At 44.0% G+C, this 19,610-nt stretch overlaps 1 long non-coding RNA gene across 1 annotated transcript; it reads left to right on the forward strand.

Moving 5' to 3' along the window:
* Positions 1-9,216: 9,216 nt before the first annotated feature.
* Positions 9,217-17,788, forward strand: LOC128322519 (uncharacterized). Its single transcript, XR_008305749.1, has 3 exons — positions 9,217-9,324; positions 13,355-13,427; positions 17,742-17,788. It is a non-coding gene; the product is annotated as an uncharacterized LOC128322519 (long non-coding RNA).
* The last annotated feature ends 1,822 nt before the right edge of the window (positions 17,789-19,610 follow it).

Below are 19,610 nucleotides of genomic sequence, written 5' to 3' on the forward strand. Positions count from 1 at the left end.
GCTTTTCTGAAAGAAATGGATAGGATGCTGTACAATGATGCAGTTTATGATTTTCTACTGATTGATATAGCCTGGATCTTTAAGGTGGTTTATTCCATCTGATTTTTTAAAAATATGGTTTTGTTTTAGTTTTTATAATTTATGCTTGACTGGGACTGATCTTTCTAAACTGGCAATGTTTAAGTTTATTTTAAAGTTAAATAAGGTTGTACCACATTGCTGTTGTAGAGTAGTGGCTAAAGAAACTTAGCCAACTTATTATCAATTAATAAGTCCCTGAGTTGAACTCTTGCCTTGGCTAGGATGTTGACATTAGACAAGCCACTTTCAGGCTCAACATTTGAAATATGGAACATCGCCTACCTTACAGGGCTGTTAGAAGACTGTGACAAGAAAATGCAAAATGTTTTGCACAATCAAAAGAGGCAGTGTACTACAGTTACTTAAGAATAGTGCTTCCTTGAGTACCTTTGAGAGAGTGTATGACCAAGACCACCCAAGCCTTTCTTTTCCACTCTCCTTCCTTCCATTCAATGGGTTTAAACCCTTGTTTCATGTTAATTGCCCCACTCCCCAATCTTCCAACAGCCAACTCGCCGGGAAGCAGCTCCTTTTCCTCAGCAGTCTCTATATTGTGCGCCCTTTCAGCTCCGAATCCTGCTCAGCTACTATTTCAGTGATCCACTCCTGGACTCTCCCCTCATGTCTCCTTGGGCTTCCACCAGGCATCTTGAGCATCAGGCAGCTCTTCCCCAAGCCCTTCTCCCCTGCTTCTAATTGCCCTTCTTCAATACATCCCTTTTGCTGTACCGCTGAAAGTTTGCTGCTACTTAATAACACCACCAATGCCTGCTCCTTGCTTCAACCCACCCAAAAGCCAACACTTATTCGCCCCGTCTATGAGCTTGTTTCTGCAGCTGTAGAAGTATCTACCTCTCTGGGCCAATGGTTGGGTCAGTTCATCCTCGCCGGCCAGGAGGAAGAGGGACTTCCAGAATCCTCCTTCTCCTCCACTCCTTAATGCGCTGCCAGTGCCTGGCTGGCTCTGGCTAGCTCTGACACGATGCCGACATGTGCATGTATGATGTTGCACAATCACTCACACTGCTCAGGCACACTGCCTGCTATGGCTGGTTGGGGAAGAGAGTGCAACTTGGGCTGTTCCACCTCCCTCCTCCTCTCAGTCTCACCCCCTGCCTGGCCCCCGCCCAGACCCATTGAGTGGGGCTCACTACAGCCATGGAGGCAGCAGGCAGCCACGGGCTGGTGTGGCCCCTCTCGGCTCTCAGCCGCCGGCCAGCACCTGCACGTGGCAAGAGAACATTGGGCATGGATAGTAACATGGCAGTGCAGCACAGGCACCCCTAATCAACTGCGCCCCTGGCCACTCCCTTAAGCACATTTTAGTAACTCCCTTAAGCTGGCCCTGTCTTGTGGCTCACTCGGAAGCAGGGAGGCCTCATTCCTCTCAGGAGAGAGTAACAGGGGCTTATCTGACCGGCTCCTGAGCCAGTTGGCAAGCAGTAGCAAGTGGCAGTATGAGTGGCAGGAGTGGCGGCAGCAGGTGGCAGGAGCCACAGTGAGGCGCCATTGCTGATGGTGAGCAGGTGAGGCACATGCCTCCACCTTTGGTGTGATGAATGGGGAAACATAGTTTCCAATGTTGCTTCAGTTTCCTTGAATAATTTCTCTCTGGGCTGGTTCTGATATAAGCTCTTTTCCCCCTACCCAGAAAAATGCTTTGTAAATATGCCTGTGGAGGAATACATGTGAATAATGTTACATCACATCAAAATTTCCATGGATTTTGAAAACAAAACCATAAACAGGATACCAGATTTGTTTGTTTGTTTGCTTGTTTGTTTAAAATATTTATACCCTGCCCCTCCATTACACTATTGCTCGGGGCGGCTCACAAAAATAAAATAGATACAATGTAAAATAAAAGTAATAAAATTAACCAGATGAAGTAAACAAATTAAAAGTCAGGCTAAAACCACAATCAGAATTAAGTTTCAAATTAAAAGTTATTTTAAAAGCTAAAAATTGAGAATTATAAAAAACTAAAAACTGAAGAACCTACCAGATATACCCAAAGATGGAGCATTAAAAGCCTCTTTTAAAAGATGTGTTTTTAGTTGTGTATTTTTTTAAACACTGAGGGAGGAGGCATGGTGAAGCTCTTCACGGAGGGTGTTCCGAAGCCGAGGGGCCACAACTGAAAAGGCCCTGTCTCTATTCCCTGCCTACCAGATCTCTGTTAGTGATGGGGCCATGAGCAGGGCCTGAGATGATGACCAGAGGGCCCTGGCAGTTTCATAAGGGCGAATGTGATCCAACAGGTACCCCGGCTCCAAGCTGTTTAGAGCTTTAAACGTCAAGACCAGCACCTTGAATCTAGCCCGGAAGCAGACCAGATCAGCATGTTGATGGCACCACATCCCATACCCATGAATGACCTCTCTCAGATATTTCATGTAGATGTTAAACAGCATGGGAGACAGAATAGATCCCTGTGGCACCCCATAGGTCAAAGGCCAAGTGGTGGAGCAGGAATCCCCCAGCACCACCTTCTGAGTACGACCCTCCAGGTAGGAGTGGAGCCACCATATAACCGTGCCCCCAAGTCCTAACCTGGAGAGATGTCCCAGAATGGTACCATGGTCAAGGCTCACAGGAAACTCACCTCAGGTGTGAAACCAGAGATTGCCAAACCCACGATTAATTTTTCAAACCATGAATCGCATGACAGATGTTCATCCAACCGCAGCCTGGCAACCTCCATTTTCAGGGCAGGGGAGACCCTCCCTCTTCCTGCTCCGCTGAGTCCGCATCCCAGCAAGCTCCATAGAGCTCATGTCACCAGACTGTGGGCAAGGTGTCAGAACGTCTGCAGGGCATCAGCCATTGACCATGATTTTCAAGGGGGCGTGCTGAGAGCAATCGTGGCTTTTCGGAATGGACCACTCACCCTCATCAGGAAAAGGGCACTTAAATACCTTTAAGTTCCTTACAAACCCTTCATCTGACAGCAATTGTACCACCAGCCTTGTAAGAGCCCCTCAACAAAACAGTCTCTCACAAGCAAAATTTCTGGCAGCAAAGGATGCTGAGGGCCACTATTTTTCTGTTACTCCGGGAAGGGAACATGATTACTTCCTACGAGGGGATATGCACATGAGGGAGGGCAAAGGATCCTGGGGTCTGGCCCGCTGTGACCAAGAATGCTCTTGCAATGGCTCACCCCAGCAAAGCAGTTCATGGAGGCCAAACCACACTCCTGCCCCTATGTCAGCTTGCCACCCAGGGATTACCCCTTTCATGAGAGGCTCAAAAACCTTAGGCTCAAAAACCTTTGGTCTTCCATTAGAATGTGCACTCATGAGTTGGGCCATCCAAAAAAGGGGGGCCCACTTGTGTAATAGAACTTTTGTATAGCAACCCCCTCCTCTCCAGGGAAACCTTTGACGTGCCCAAAGGAGAATGTGTTCAATGTGATATGTTCAAATGGGTGGATGGGCTTGCAGAGCGCCAGGGCATGACAGAGAGAGTTGTTGCCGGGGTACCTGTCCCCATGGCTTGCTTGTGTGGAGCAACCAGGCTGGGCAGCATCCGCCATCCAGCCCGCATTCATGTCTCCATGGACTATACATTATCATAAGAGAGCAGTCCACGGGTGAAGGGCTAGCATCGCTGATTATTAGCAATTCAGCCTGATCCCCGTTTCCCCAGATAGTTCTTCTCATGAGTTTTGAAGGTGTGGCCTTCCACTCTCATGAGAGAGTGGTCCACTCAGGAGCAGCATCCATCATAATCACTCTTTTCACTGCAGGCAACATAGCCCCGGCTGCATGGCTCTTCTAATGAGCAAGCCTAGGGACCACACACCTTAACGTAAGGGGAAGCGGCTGGCTCCCCTCTCCCAACATCATTGTACAAAAAGTAGATCTGAGTCATTCAAGAATTCCTGGCTGGGGCTGCCATTTAATCCCAACCCTGGGCTGGAGAACGGGAAAATATCTGGACTAGTAAATCTTTATATTCAAACTCCACTCAAATTAAGGAAAACTGTATGAAAATAGTCTATAGATGGTATATGACTCCCGTGAGATTAGTGCATATTGCCAAAAGCACATCTGTTAAATGTTGGAACAATGATTGTAAGGAGAAGGGGACTTACAATCATCTATGGCGGACTTGTCCAAGAGTGAGATATTTCTGGAAATTGGTTTTTAGAGAGATGGCAACAATCACTGATGAACACATTTGGCCAGATCCCCTCTTGGCATTTTTAGGTATTTTTTCAGGAGAACTGGAGACACTAAAATCTAAAGATTTACTGTCCTTTATGTTGATGGCAGTGGGAGTGTCATCCCTAGAAGAATGCAGTAACAATCTCTGGTATATTGCAATGGCCGAAAAACTGACTTCTTCCTTAAGTATCTGAAAAGGTATAATTCCATCTCAATCTTTTATTATGATTTGGCAGGATCTATTATTCTTTTTGAAGTATAAAAATTATGGTAAGGAGGGGACAAATTTGGAAATACGTATTTGTTTAAGAATGACCTCAACATTGTAGAATGTTACATGTCTAATGTTTTGTAGTCCTCTGTTTGGGCTTATTTTTCTTCTTATTTTCTTTTTAATGGTAGTTTTTATAAATGTATTATAATGGTGATGGGTGATTTTAAATAAATAAAAAAACCCAACCCTGGGTATTGCCGCCCTGCCATATGTTACAGTCCCAGCAATCTAATGGGGTTGCCCTGTTTAGGTTGCCACCGTGACTGCATATGCTTTTGAACATTCATCTTTAACACTTCATTTCTGGAGAGCAAAGCACACAGTGCCCATCTTGCCATCCTGCCCCCTTTCTCTCTTGATTGCCAGGAGGGGGAACAAGGGACAGAGTGGACAGAGGAAATTCAGAAGTAATGCTACCGCCGCATGGGTCAGTGAAACTCACTACAAACCAAAGGTTCAAACTGGAGTTTGGCGAAGGAAACCACAGGTCGCTTTTGCTGCAAAATTGCGGTTTCACACATTCGGACATACACAGATTCCTTTCCAACCTCTGTCCCATCTGTCTACGGTTTCATATTACATGCCCTCAGTTTGTAGCAAGTTACACACAACAAACTGAGGATCTGGAGGCTGGGATATGTTGTCTGGTTTCAACAGATGGCCCAAACCAGAGTTAAGGGAGGAAATTCCTCCTGCTACTCAGAATCCACTGGCTGGCATGGCTTTCCTTCCAGGCTTGGAGGAAGCCTGTGCAGCCAGTTCCCGCCCCTTTGCAGTCTCCCAGACTGCAGATTTTAATGGTCCCGGAACGCACGGGAGGACTAAGAGGTAAACTCAGGTCCGTGGCACCCACAGTTACAGAAATGCATGAAGGTAGCCAATGAGAGAAAGAGAAGGAGGGAGGGAGAGAATTCAGGCAGTTTACATTACATCAGTCTTTGTGATTTGTGGTACCCAAAGCATGCTGCACATTTAGGTTCTGTTAGCAAGTAATGTTATTAAGCAAGTAATGTTATTAAGACTGGAAGAGTAATACTACCATTTTCATTTTGTGGCACTAGAGGGCAGCAAACTCTATTACTTATTTAGTGGGAAAGTCTGGACTCATAAGGACAATGGATTCAATGCAGGGTACAGCAAATTCCTACTTCATTGGTCTGGCTGCTTGCGGTCATGACAAGGTAACTAGAAATTCCTATATCTGGTCCTTGAATCATTTTAATTTATTTTTAATTTTTCTACAATCTATCTAATATTAGGAAGTCTGAGGTCTGTGTCTGGAGATAGAAAGCCCTTGTTTGGGACCATTCATAAATTAAGACCCGGTGTGCACATGCAACAAATTAAGGTGGCAAGAGGTAACAAAATGAGTTGCACCACTTAAAACCTGTTGGTAAGGGATCATTTTTTTAAAATGTTCCCTAGCAAAATGCTGACACAGCAGGAACTGGGATGCACTAGAATCTTTCTCCTTGATATGCTAGAGGGTTTGCTTGCGTTTCCTTCCAGGGAGATTTTCTTCCTTTCTTACGTCTCACACCTGCAGCTCACTTTCCCCCCTCATTCAGCTGTTTGTCCACACATGTACCTGTCGGACTGCATTCACATATACAAACCTGCCAGGGCCCTCCACTCAGTATTTCAGGTTCTGCTTATGGCCCCGCCACTAACAGAGATCCAGTTGGTGGGGACTACAGGGAGGGCCTTTGCAGTTGTGGCCCCTTGGCTTTGGAGCACCCTCCCTGAAGAGCTTCACCATGCTTCTTCCCTCAGTGTTTTTTTTTAAAAAAAACAATTGGAAACAAATCTTTTTAAAGAGGATTTTTAATGTTTCGTCTCTGTTTATAGCTCATAGGTTCTGTAGTTTTTATAACTCTCAGTTTTTAGCTTTTAAAATAACTTTTAATTTGAAACTTTTTAAAAAATAAATGGAATTTTAAATGTGGTTTTAGTTTGGTCTTATAAGTTGTTTAACTTAAATTTGGTTAACTTTATTAGTCTTATTTTACATTGTATCTTTTTATTAATGTCGTGAGCCACCTCGAACAGTAGTGTACTGGAGGGGTGGGATATAGATAGATAGATAGATAGATAGATAGATAGATAGATAATGAGGCGCTTCACATGATTGGAGTGAAGTGCTGGAGGGGGTTATGCGCATAGCCCGCTCTTCCTGCAGATGATTAAACAGCAGGCCTGGGTGGCCGGATCGGCCACCCACACGACTGCCGGCTCCGTCACGGAGCCAGTGGGGATTGGGGGCCACGTGGCCCCTGGAAGTTCCAGGATGCCCCGCATGTGCATGTGGGGCATCCTGGAGAGACCCCGAGCTTGGGAGGCTGTTTGCAGCCTTCCAGCGGGGGTCTCCGCATGTGCCGCCATGGTGCAGAGTCACACCATGGCAGCACACGATCAGAAAACCCAAGTTAGTAGAGCGCTCACTCCACTGCCATGGGCTAAGGGTGTTGGAAGTTAAAGGACTTTGTGCTGTCTCTTGTCTCAGACAGTGGAGGACAGACTAGTGAGTCAGAGGGCTAGAGGGTCAAGACATTGGTCATCCCTTCTCTACTGCTCTGACACTATCCCTTTGAAATGTAGATTGGTACTCTTAGGGATTAACTTCCTTCCTCTCTATCTTCCCTACCTGCCCTTCTACCTTGCAACATGGCAAGCCCCTCTCCCTGCACCATGTGTGCAGAGAAGATGCAGAATCCATCTGCATCCAGCTAGATAGATAGATTAGAGATCCTAACTCCTCACTTTCTTATCTAGAATGGAGTTCCTTAATAAATGCCTTATATATTGATTTGAAACTATGAATTGGCTCCAAGTTACTTTACTCTCAGCATACACGCATGCCTAACCAAATTCTGCTGTGTTGTGCCTCTGTGCACTCTGCTATAATGAAAAAGGGATTCTCTCACCACAGAGAATTTCCAACAAAGGGGAGGACTACTTTGGTGGGCTAGCCACCAGAGAATCACCAGGCTCGCCAGCGAGCCTGCTGGTTCTCACGGTGGGGGGAAATCGGGTTGGGCTTCTTTAGCCCGGTTTCCCCCCATCCTGAGAATAGCCTCAATGTATCAGAATGAGGTGTTTTAGTGCTGAGATGATAGAATGTATCATACCTCTCCAGACCGCAGGTGGGTAATCACATTGTTGAAAGCTCCCCTGTTAAAAATGCTTTGCAAATAGAAAACGACTACAGCAAGCAAAGAGCTGGGATAGAACCTTTATATTTGGTGTAACCTTTTTCTAGTATCAGAAAGTTTTTTTATTTAGGGAGAACATTCAAAAAATGTGACAACCACCTACAATCTGAAATGGTACAGCTCATTCCACCACCTCATCATTCTTCCACATCATTCGACTGCATTCTGCTTTGAAGCCCAATGCACTGGAATTCTCACAGTTCTTGTAACCACCTTTGTAACAATTGTGGTTTTGTTTTTTAATTAATTGAGCCTATTTGCCCTGCATAGCTAGCATGATTAAGTGGAGACAAACTGTGGAGAATTACACTGTGCTGGCACATGCTCAGATGTTATTTATGTAAGCCTTTTAGTCAGTTGCAGCCCACACAAGAAGAGCCCGTACAAGAAGAGGGTGGTGGTGAATGAGCTGTGGGTGTGGCTCACTCCCCCTCATCTCTCCCCAGCTTGGCTGCCGCATTCTTCCCTGCATCTCCTGCTGCTGTGTTAATCCCAGGCATGCAGGCTGCTCATTTGCCTGGGTGGGGGAACTGGGCAAAATGCCAACTTGTGCCTGGGGTTAACATGGTGGCAAGGGAGGCAAGGCAGAATGAGGCAGCCGGGGCAGGGAGAGAAGAGTGGGAAGGACCTGCATCAATACCCCTGCTAACTTGGCAAAGAGGCACCTTTTACCGTGGTGATTCTCTTTATTTAGCAGGGGGAGAGTAACTGGCCCTATCCACCCGCAGCACAGTACCTAAAACCAGTGACTGTTGCTAGTGTCTATCTTGTGTTTCTTTTTAGAATGTGAGCCCTTTGGGGACAGGGAGCCATCTTATTTGTTATTTCTCTTTATAAACCGCCCTAAGCCATTTTTGGAAGGGCGGTATAGAAATTGAATTATTATTATTATTATTATTATTATTATTATTATTATTATTAGCCACTCCTTTACCACCTTCCGCTTCTTTAGAAGTATGGGCAACTACTGCCTTTATTTATACAGTGGAATGGAAATGTCTTTCTGGATTGCTGGGCCTAAAATGCTTTAATATCTTTAAAATAAGCTGTCCCCTAACATGGGAAGAAAACACTCTAGTGATATAAAATTTTAAGACATTGTGCACTTATTCTCCCCAAATAAACCATTTTCCTGTGGGACAGGAAGCATATGTCTTCAAAATGTTACCAAACAGCATCTATATGTTGTTTAAAAAACAGCATTTAAAAAAAAAATTCAAAACACAACTGAATGCTGGGGGGTGGGGGGGAGTCCAGAATGCAGGAGAGATTTCAATCAAGTTTTCCTTTACAAACAATAACATTTGTTTTCAAATGCAAATAGGATAAGTTCACCCATCATAAAAATAGGACAATGTGGGACAAGTTGGGGGGAAGGAGGATTAACCGGATTTTAAATATGTAGCATGTTTACTGGAAGGTCCCTTTACCCTAAGTCCTGCAATCCCTCTTTTCTTACAGATTTTACAAAAGTGGGGAACAAGAAGAAAGGTAATCTGAAACATCATGGGGAAAATCGATCCATTCACATATCTCTTTCTCAAAAAGCATTTCCCAGCAGACAATAAATGTCCATATTCACCAGGTAATTACTTCTTTCTTACAATCTTATGGATTAGAATAAATAAAACAACAATGAAATAACATAATTGGCCAACATCCTACCAGCATATTACTGGCACTCCCACCATCTGGTGGCATAGAACTATTAGCCCCTGTGCTGTTGGGTACTTTCTCTGAACTGTGAGTGTTTTTGCACTAAGGCTCTTTCTGGAGCTTACCCATTCTCCAAACGTGAATAAGTCACTTTTGGAATATGGACAGTGAGTTCATACAGCAGAAACCCATCGCTGAGGGTCAACTGCTTTGGGGAGAGCACCCAACTGGGGCTAGTGCTGTGTGCTATTTATAACTGTTTTGCTTTTTTTAAAAAAATTCTTGTTTTATAACTGAGCTTGATAAAGAATATGATTTTTTATTTTTTTTAATGCAGCTGGATAGGCACTCTGTGTGCTATTTTTTAATTCTTGGTCTAACATTTAGAAAATTCCTGGACATGTTTTGTTCCATTTCCTTGGTACAGTTATGTTTTCACAAGCCCCAGCAATTGGTATAAGATTTGCAATCACTAAAATTGATGATCAGAGCAGTAAATCTATCCTTTGTTCATCCGGTTCTTGTGGTCGAAACAAAAAATATTTGTTTCTCAGCAAATTATGCAGCTATGACTCAAAACAAGCTGGAAGCTGATATAGATATACGTACGGTACGTACAGTGCAAGTCACGTTTTAACCACAACCACAGTGTTAAGTCATATAGAACTTTGCTGTGTGATCTCTTTTCAGGAGCTTTAAAGAGGTTTAATTAAGCACAGGGAAACTGGCACATTTGGAAGATGAAAACAATAGAGTAGTGAACCTAAACTGATTCATCTAGCCCAGATGGTGTGCTCTGGCTAGCACTAAGCTCTTCAGGGTCTCAGGTGGTAAGACATTCCCAGCCCTCTTAGCTAGAGATACAGAGTGTGGAACCTTCTTCATGCAAAGCATGTAGTCTACTACTGAGCTATGGCTCTACCCCAAGCACTTGGGAGTTACAGTATGACTATTGGAAATACAAGTCTGAGTTATGCAAGTGGCTTGAAAAAAGAGCCTTTTCATCTGGGGGATGCTCTGATCATGCTATTCGTTGGGGGGGGGGCTGAGGCTGCTTAGAGAAGCACTGCTTGTCTGGATACTTGCCACTCTACAATGCTCCACATAAATAAATAGATATAACAAAAATTCCATAAGCCTCTGGCATTCCAGAGGTGCGCCTAGGCAATTTTGGAGCCTGGACCTAAAGGCCTTTGGATGCTTGCCCCCCCCTGCCAAGTTAAGCATCATCCCTGTACACACACACACACACACACACACACACACACACTATTTTTAATGCATGGGTTTTTGCGGGCACAAACAGCAACTGAACTCACAAGAATGTAAGAATATAAAACAGGTATATTTATGTAAATATGCATTAACAGAAACATTTCAACACACAACTTAACATCCCATCCCACATATTTCTTTTTCCACTCCCTACTCTGGCTCTAAAGCACCCGGTGCAGGTCAGAATCTTCCTTGGCTACCCAGCACAGTGTGGTCTAGTGGCATGGCAACCACACCACCCAGGACAGACTAAAAAGGATTTGGGGGCCCCCAGGTGGTATGGAGGCCTGGACTTTGGCCTTGAAGTCCCAGGGTTAAGAGCACTTCTGCTTCCCTCACAAGGAAATAGAGCCTATTGGCTACCCATGGAAATATCTATCTCTCAGGGAAATGAGGATCTGTGCTTACAAAACAATACACAAAAGACTTACTTCTCCAGAAACCATCCATAAGCTGCCTCCTTCTTCTCCTTCTCCTTTTGGCCTTCTGCAGCCCAGGGTACAACTTGACAATGGGAACATTGTAAACCAGATCTAAAGATTAGACAAAATTGATGAAAGGTGGTCCAACTGAAGATGGCAGGAAGATTGCTGCTTGACTTTGGCAGTTCATTGATTGATTGACTGATTGATTGAGTGCTGTCAAGTCGGTGTTATCTCTTAGCAACCACATAGATAGATTCTCTCCAGGATGATCTGTCTTCAGCTTGGCCTTTAAGGTCTCTCAGTGATGCATTCATTGCTGTCGTAATCAAGTCCATTCACCTTGCTGCTGATCATCCTCTTCTTCTCTTTCCTTCAACTTTTCCCAGCATTATGGACTTCTCGAGGGAGCTGGGTTTTCGTATAATGTGTCTGAAGTATGATAGTTTGAGCCTGGTCATTTGTGCCTCAAGTGAAAATTCTGGATTGATTTGTTCTATGATCCATTTGTTTATTTTCCTGGCTGTCCATGGTATCCTCAAAAGTCTTCTCCAGCACCAAAGTTCAAAAGCGTCAATACCTTTTCTATCTCGCTTCTTCAAAGTCCAGCTTTCTCATCCATAGAGTGTCATAGGAAAAACCATTGTCCAGTTCATACCATATTCATAACTGAGAAGGCGGTGGCCTCCCAGCTCCAGACAGTCTTGGAGGAAACTGATTATCTAGATCCATTTCAAACTGGCTTCCAGGTGGGCTGTGGGATGGAGACTGCCTTGGATGGCCTGGTGGACAATCTCCAATTAGGAATTGACAGAGGGAGTGTGACTGTATTGTTCCTTTTAGACCTCTCAGCGGCTTTTGGCACCATCTATCCTAGTATCTTTCTGGACCATCTGTTAGGAGTGGGAGGAATTGCTTTGCAGTGGTTCCGCTCCTACCTCTCAGGCAGATTCCAGATTGTGTCAATTGGAGACTGTTCTTCAAAATGTGAACTTTTATAAGGTGTCCCCCAGGGCACCATACTGTCTCGAATGCTCTTTAACATCTATATGAAACCACTGGGAGAGATCATCAGGAGATTTGGTGCAGGGTGTTAGCAGTGTGCTGATGACACCCAAATCCTTTTCTCCATGACAACATCAACAGGAGAAGGCATAACCTCCCTAAATGCCTGCCTGGAGGCAGTGATGGGCTGAATGAGGGATAACAAATGGAGACTGAATCCAAATATGATGGAGATACTTATTGTATGGGGTCAGAATCCAGGAGAAAATTTTGATCTGACAGTTCTGGATGGTGTCAAACTTCCGCAGAAGGAACAGGTATACGGTCTGGAAGTGCTTATGGACCCAAACCTCTCCCTGATGTCTCAGGTTGAGACAGTGGCCAGAGGTGCTTACTATCAGCATTGGCTGATACGTCAGCTGATGAATTACCTCAGAACAGTGGTACATATGCTGGTAACCTCCAGACTTAACTACTGCAATGCACTCTATGTGGAGCTGCCTCTGTACGTTGTCTGGAAACTGCAGTTGGTACAGAATGCAGCAGCCAGGTTGGTCTCTGGAAGACCATATTACTCCTATATTAAAAGAGCTACAGTGGCTACCAATAGGTTTCTGGGCAAAATACACTGTGCTGGTTATAACCTATAAAGTCCTAAACATTTAAGAGAACATCATCTTTGGCATGGTCCCCATCACCCACTGAGATCATCTGGAGAGGTTCGTCTGTAGTTGGCACCATCTCATTTGATGCCTACACAGGGACAAGCCTTCTCTGTTGCTGCCCCAAGTCTCCGGAATGTGCTCCCTGCTTAAATATGAGCCTCCTCATCTCTGATAGCTTTAAACATGTCTTTAAAGACACATTTATTCATGCAAGCTTTTAACCTGACTTGTCATTTATAATTGTTTTAAAATTTTAATTTCCGTTTTAATTTGTTTGTGTTTTTTTGCTGTAAACCACCCAGAGATGTACGTTTGGGGTGGAATACAAATACAATCAATCAATCAATCAATCAATCAACATGACAAACTTTTTGGTGGCAAAATTTGTTTTGTATCACTTCAAGTCTTGGCAAGTGGGATCCAAGCTAGTCCTATCTTGCCTATAGTCTACTTTGTTTCTGGAAATCAAACATTCCTGGCAATCCCACCCATTATACAACAGCATCTCCTGTTATATAAGATAAAGTGTCAGGAAAAACAGTTAGCAAATGATATCCTATATTTGATAGTAAGATTCACTGCTTTTTCCTAGTTTGTCCTGTATGATGAATTTGAACAGAGGTCATATTCTCAATTCAAGTAGTGCAAGAAAGTACAGGAAGAAGGTATTTACAAATTATCTCAATTTCATGCTTAAATATAATGAGTGGACAGGGGACTGCATGGTTTATTAAACCTCTGCCAAAAGAGTTCAATGAACTTCTGCTAATGTAAAAAGTGTGGTGGAGAAACGTTTTTCTTCTTGTGAAATGTTCTAAAACCATCGAGACTGTTCTGGGAGTTTTCCATAGGCTGCAGTTCTTACTTATTTTGGGTGAATTTCAAAATTTTGCAATCGCTTTAATGAAACTTGCAAAAAAAATACTCACTTTTTGCAACATCCGATGAAAACTGTGAAGAGATAAGTAATTGAAAGTGGTTTGAAAAAGGAGTTTCTTTGACCATGTGCAAAAGTAAGAACTAAAAATAGAAACCCAGTCATTTGAAGCCATCCCCAGTGTCAGATACTGTCAAAGGTTAGCTACATTTCATAGAGTTGGATCTAAAAAAAAACAGCAGCATAAGGAAAATTGATGCTTGTGATGTTCTGCACATGCTTGTGCAGGTGGTAGTGGAAGATTTCATATAGTGCTATCATGGGTTTTGCAGCAGTCCTCATGCTTCGGTTTGCACTACTGGAAAAACATCTTGGGAATTAGTTTCTCTTTTCTCACACAACACTGTAGCATGAGGTACAATAGCAGAAAACACCTTTCACATACAGAAGGGCATGTATAGATGCAACACAAAACATTTCAGTTCTGCACAGTGCACCATTGCTGCAGAGATACTGGAGGCTCCCTGCACAGCCCTTCTTACGTCAACCGACCGTCGTATATCATGTCAGCCAACATCTTGATCAGGACCAACAAATTTTCACAAAGTAATCCCACAAAACTCTTCTTCAGGCAATACAAAAGGGACCAAAAGACATTTCTGCTAAAAGGCATGGTAGAAACCTAGGGCTTATTCAGACCTCATGTGGAACCATGGTTAAATCTTGGTTCCACACAACATCCTCAAAACTCAAGAGTGCATGCTTCTTCCTTATCTGCCTGCACAAGCATCAGAAGAATTTGACTTCTGACTAAGGTTAAAAACAAACCAAAATTGGTCATAATGTCCAAACCGACCAATCTAACAAACTTCCTTGGAATAAATTACAGTTTGAACCCAAAGTTTGAAGTGGATTTCAGATCTTGGTTTATTTAAAATAACCAATATAAGCTGGTTTAGATGGCAAAACTGGTCTTAGTTTATTTTTTTAGTCTCAGTTGGAGGTAGAATTCTTATGAGGCTTGCAGGAGATGGGGAAGTATGCACTCTGGAGGCTTGTGGACATTGAACAGAACCAAGATTTAACTGTTGTTTCACATGACAGAAGTGCCCCTAGTCTGCAGTTCATCATAAACTGAAAATGGAGAAAATTGTTTGCAGCTTAACTAGGTTATATTGTGCCTGGTGTAAAAGATCTCAGGTTGCACCAATGCATCCTGAGACAAGAAGCACATCTGTTCTTGGACATATCAAAGCCAGCAGTTATCCAAAAAAGTCTGGCATTAATTATGGATCCCTTGCAGAGAGCAGAGTTTTTTTTAAAAACATGTAAATATTTCTATTATCAAAGCTGAAGATTAATTTTAGATCATTAATATTAAGGGCATTATCAATAGAAAACAAATTGGGTTAGGTAGTGTTTGGAGGCCATATTACTGGAGATGGTGGAAGTTCTAGGTGATATATTCTTGATTAGCTACTAGGGATGCTCAGAACATTCTGAATGCGGAACATTCTGACTCGAAATAGGACATTTTGAGTGCTCCGAGCTCGAACACCCCTAAAATAGGGGGCCTGTTCTGAGCTTAGAATGGAACAGAAGTGTTGCATCAGAATGAACAGATCAACCTGTTGTGAGCCAAGCTGATTTGTAGACTAGGAGGCGGGTCTCATGATCCGTGATACCCGCTTTTTTTAAAACTGCGGGGAGAGCGGGCTAAGACTGCTTTCCCCACAGATGAGCGGGCAGGGAGCCCTGAGTGGCCAGATCGGCCGCCCACATGGTTGCCGGCCCCGTGACGGAGCCGGCGAGGGCTGGGGAGCTCAGGGGCCGCGTGGCCCCTGGAAGCCCCAGTATGCCCTGCGCGAGCCCTGCACGAGTGCGCAGGGCATACTGGAGAGACCCCCGAGCCAGGAGGCTGCTTTTAAGCCTCCTGGTCAGGGGTATACTCACGAGTAGCTGTGGCACGGAGCTGCGCTGCAGCTACTCACGAGCAGATAGCCCAGGTTTGCAGAGCGCTCGCTCCACAAACCCGGGCTAAGGGGCGGGCTACAGGAGCGGGTTAGCCGCTCCAGAACCACCAGGGTCGGCTGCGAGCCCGGTGGTTCTGACGATCCTCAAAAATTGGGCTAGGCTTTCCTAGCCCGATTTTTATGATCTTCAGAATAGCCCCTAGATGTGCTCTGGAGCTAGCATATGAAATTAGGCTTATTTCACCAGTTTCACAAAGTGACCAGTTCTTTATACAGTGACCATGTACAGTTTGGGCACAGAAGTAGAAAGAAGACCAAAACACTCCCAAATAATTCAATGGGCTTTATTATAGAAAGTTGCTCATCAGGATAAAATTCAAACAGATCATCCAAATTAAACACGTTTCTGAATCAAGGTGTAGTGCAATGTGCCCGGCTAACAACTCCTAATAAAACAGTTAGAGAGAAACAGAGAGAGAAGAAAGAAGGGAGGGTTTAGGAAATGGATGGCAGTGATTAGTAGGGAGGAGCAGGCTGTACTGTGTGTTGAATAGGCATCTCACCAGGTTCACGAAGCAGGCTTCAAAAGACTTGTTCATTGCTGGGGCTTGGAAGTGATGCAGGTTTCAAGCAGTCAGACAGGCAGGTGGTAGATGCTCAGAGCAAGGCAGAGAGAGAGAGTGAGAGCACCATGGCTAGGTAGTCTTGACTTCTCACTGTGCAGTAGAGGTCACAGTCGGTCCCTGTCCATGGGAAGAATTCCTGCTCTAGCCCCACAGTTTGAACAGCGAACTCTGGGAATGCTCTTGAGCAAAGATCTGCTGGTTGGGCAAAGCTTGCTGATTTGCCATGTCCAGAGACCCCTTTTTATAGCAGCTGGCTCCCATAGACCTGCACTAGGAATTATTTCAAGATAGCAGTCTCAGTCCTGGATCTCCAAAGTGTCAGTCGCTCTTATCATAAAACTTCCCTCTCATGACAAAACTGTTTCTTTGTTAGACCAGTTCAGAGCAGCATCCTCTACATACTGTCTTTTTGTTGTCAGGAAGCCATTTGCTCCTTTTGCTCCTCCAAACATCTGCATTTCTTAAGTTGTCGGTCTGTCTTTGCCTAAGAGGCAGGCTCCCGGCGCCTCTTGCTTCAAAGAGTGTTAAAAGGTAAAAAGAGGTTCTTTAAGAAGGGAGAAGCTAAGCTTTATGTGTGAGACAGCAATTAAATTACTTCTTGTGTACATCTACTTAGTGTATAATTCTAAAAACAGCCAGAGGGTAGAGACAATGCTTCTAGTTCTACACTGCAAGTATCTCCTCAGAGAAAGACAGGATTATTCCATCTTTTCAAGTCAATTTACCAGATAGCAAAGCTATGACCAATGACTATCATAAACTTTCTGTAAGAGGAAATGTGAGCTCAGCTCCTCACTTCCCCCAGAGACATTACCCGAGAGCAAGTTAAATCTTCCTAACATGCATCCTTAAAGGCATTCCACAGTGATAGCATTTAGATACGTATGAGAAGGAAACCAATCCTGGCCATTGTGGCTCTTGATCCTTTTCACAAACATTGAGAAACAATGCTGGATTGCCTCTACTTTCACAAAGCAATTACCATCTGTCCCAGAGGCAAGTCATGAGACCTGGGTGTCATGTACTGCTCAGTTCATCTGAGTTCAGGCATTAATTGCTTTCTTAATAAAGTGGAATCAGACACAGGCCTGGATTTCACATAATTTTGAACTGGTAAATCTGGGTCTAATATGGTAGTCAGGTTGGCCACAACAAGCCTTGGGTAGTGGCAAAAGCTGCACTTCAGGGCATGACTGGGAGCCTTTTGCCAAGTCAGGTGGGATGTGCTGCAATTCTAGGAAGAGCTAGATTTTGAAAGGGACTGCTGCAGTGATTGCATGGGCATTCTTCACACAGTAGGTTTCACTGCAGGTTTCCTGCGAGGCTTTACTGTGAACTTGAAGTTGTCCAAAAAAGCTGATGCAAAAGTGGATTGTTTTTAACCCCGAATATAAATTGGCCTACACTGTAATGCACAGTGAAAAACCCAAATTGTGTATGAAGTGCTCCTCGATAGCTTGCAGGGGACTTTGAGGTCAATCTTCCTGATTTATCCCATTCCAGAGGAGATGCGAGCTAAAGGGCTTTAAAAACCCTGTGTGAAAAACGCCCTGGAGGAGGAGGAGGAGGAGGAGGAGGAGGAGGAGGAGGAGGAGGAGAAGAAGAAGAAGAAGAAGAAGAAGAAGAAGAAGAAGAAGAAGAAGAAGAAGAAGAAGAAGAAGATTTACCCTAGCAACTGTGTATGTGCATCTCTCTAGAGACCCACCTCATACTTCAGATAAGTGGTTCTGTGGGTGGGGGGGAGGTTATTTCAGAAGCAATGAAAGCCCAGACTATACAATCTTACTTGCAAATAGTATTAGATTTGAAATATGGATCTTACTCACTAAATGTTTTCAAATAATGACTGAGTTCTTATGAATTTACAATCATGAGCACTAGATTCTAAGGTTGGTAGTAGAAATTCACAGCAGATGTTTGGTGCCATAATGTGTCATTGTCCTCAAATGATGACTTACAGATGGCGTAGCTGCTAAATTGGAGAACAGGAGGCGGCATACATTTCTTTCTCATTTCTTGTCCTTTTATGCTCCAAAGCACAACACAATGAAAGAGAACTGGCTGAAGAAATATAACAGGTGCTCCAAAAGTCCCTTTATCATTCTGAAGTCTGGGTCTTGAAATTCCTGTCAAGTGTGTGCGAAACCAGAAATGTTTCTTGCCCGAAACTTCCAAACATCACATCACAACTCAACTGCTGTGGCTTTCTGACATCAAAACCCACCAGATCTTAATTTTGATTGGTTGAGATAGTGTTGTAAAATGTGAACACAGTGGCTCAAATGATGTGCAGTGTTATGTCTCCTAAATGTTGCAGTCTGGGGCTGCTTGCGGCTAGTTACAACCACTAGTTCAGAGCAGCATGGGCATAACTATCATTAGACAAGGGGAGACAGTTGTCTAGGGGCCCCACTGCCTGGAGGGTCCCCCAGAGACATGTCACATGACTCCCCATTGCCAACCCCCCCAGCCCCAAGGCTCCTCACTCAGCCAGTCCCCCTTGCTCTGTTCGCCCTCTCTCCTGCTTGCCCTCCTGGCTGGCAATCTAAGCAGCAGGGGCGTAGCAAGGTTGGAGTGGGCCCAGAGATGAGATTTTAAAATGGGCCCCCCCACATTCAAAGTCCAGGGCCTCCGCACACCCCAGGCCCCTAAGGATTTAAGTCTGATATTTCAAAATAAGTATGCTGCCTGGAAATACATTTCACTGAATACACACACGCACACTTCACAATATATAGTGATATACATTGAGTACTATACATTTGTTTTACTTTTAATGCCTAGAACACACTAGAAAGATGAATTATTAAAATGGGCCCCTCGCTGCAGATTAGCAAAGGAGACTTTCAGCCATGCAGGGTGAGCCCATGTTTGTTTTCTCAGAATTCTGAACAAATTCAGTCAAGTTCGATTCCAGGAGATTTTTCACAGGAGGCTTTTAAAGCCCTTTAACACACATCTCCTCTGGAATGGAGGTGCTGCATTCACATGTTGGCCAGATTTACTGAAGTCCCTGCGAGTTATTGGGGAGCAGTTCACACACAAGAAAAATAAAATAAAATAAAAGCACAACACATGCTTCACAGTTCTCACTTAGACCTTCTGGGTTGCAAAACAACTTGAACATAAGTGCATTTATAAATGAATGAATGAATGAATGAATGAATGAAATATAATACTGTTTGTTCCAGAAGTTTTTGTAATTTTCTGCCATGAAACAAGCCACTTATAGGACTTTTCCAGCAAATTTTCCAAGCTGTTCTAAAATAAATATTCAGAGACTTCTCAGTCCCTCCCCCTCTATATCAAAGCCCTATGGCAAGCCGATCCCTATATATCCGGGGGCGGGCGGGGAAGGTAACCACAAAAAGG

The sequence above is a fragment of the Hemicordylus capensis genome, chromosome 4 (assembly GCF_027244095.1).
Source record: "Hemicordylus capensis ecotype Gifberg chromosome 4, rHemCap1.1.pri, whole genome shotgun sequence".
In the NCBI taxonomy this organism is placed as follows: domain Eukaryota; kingdom Metazoa; phylum Chordata; class Lepidosauria; order Squamata; family Cordylidae; genus Hemicordylus; species Hemicordylus capensis.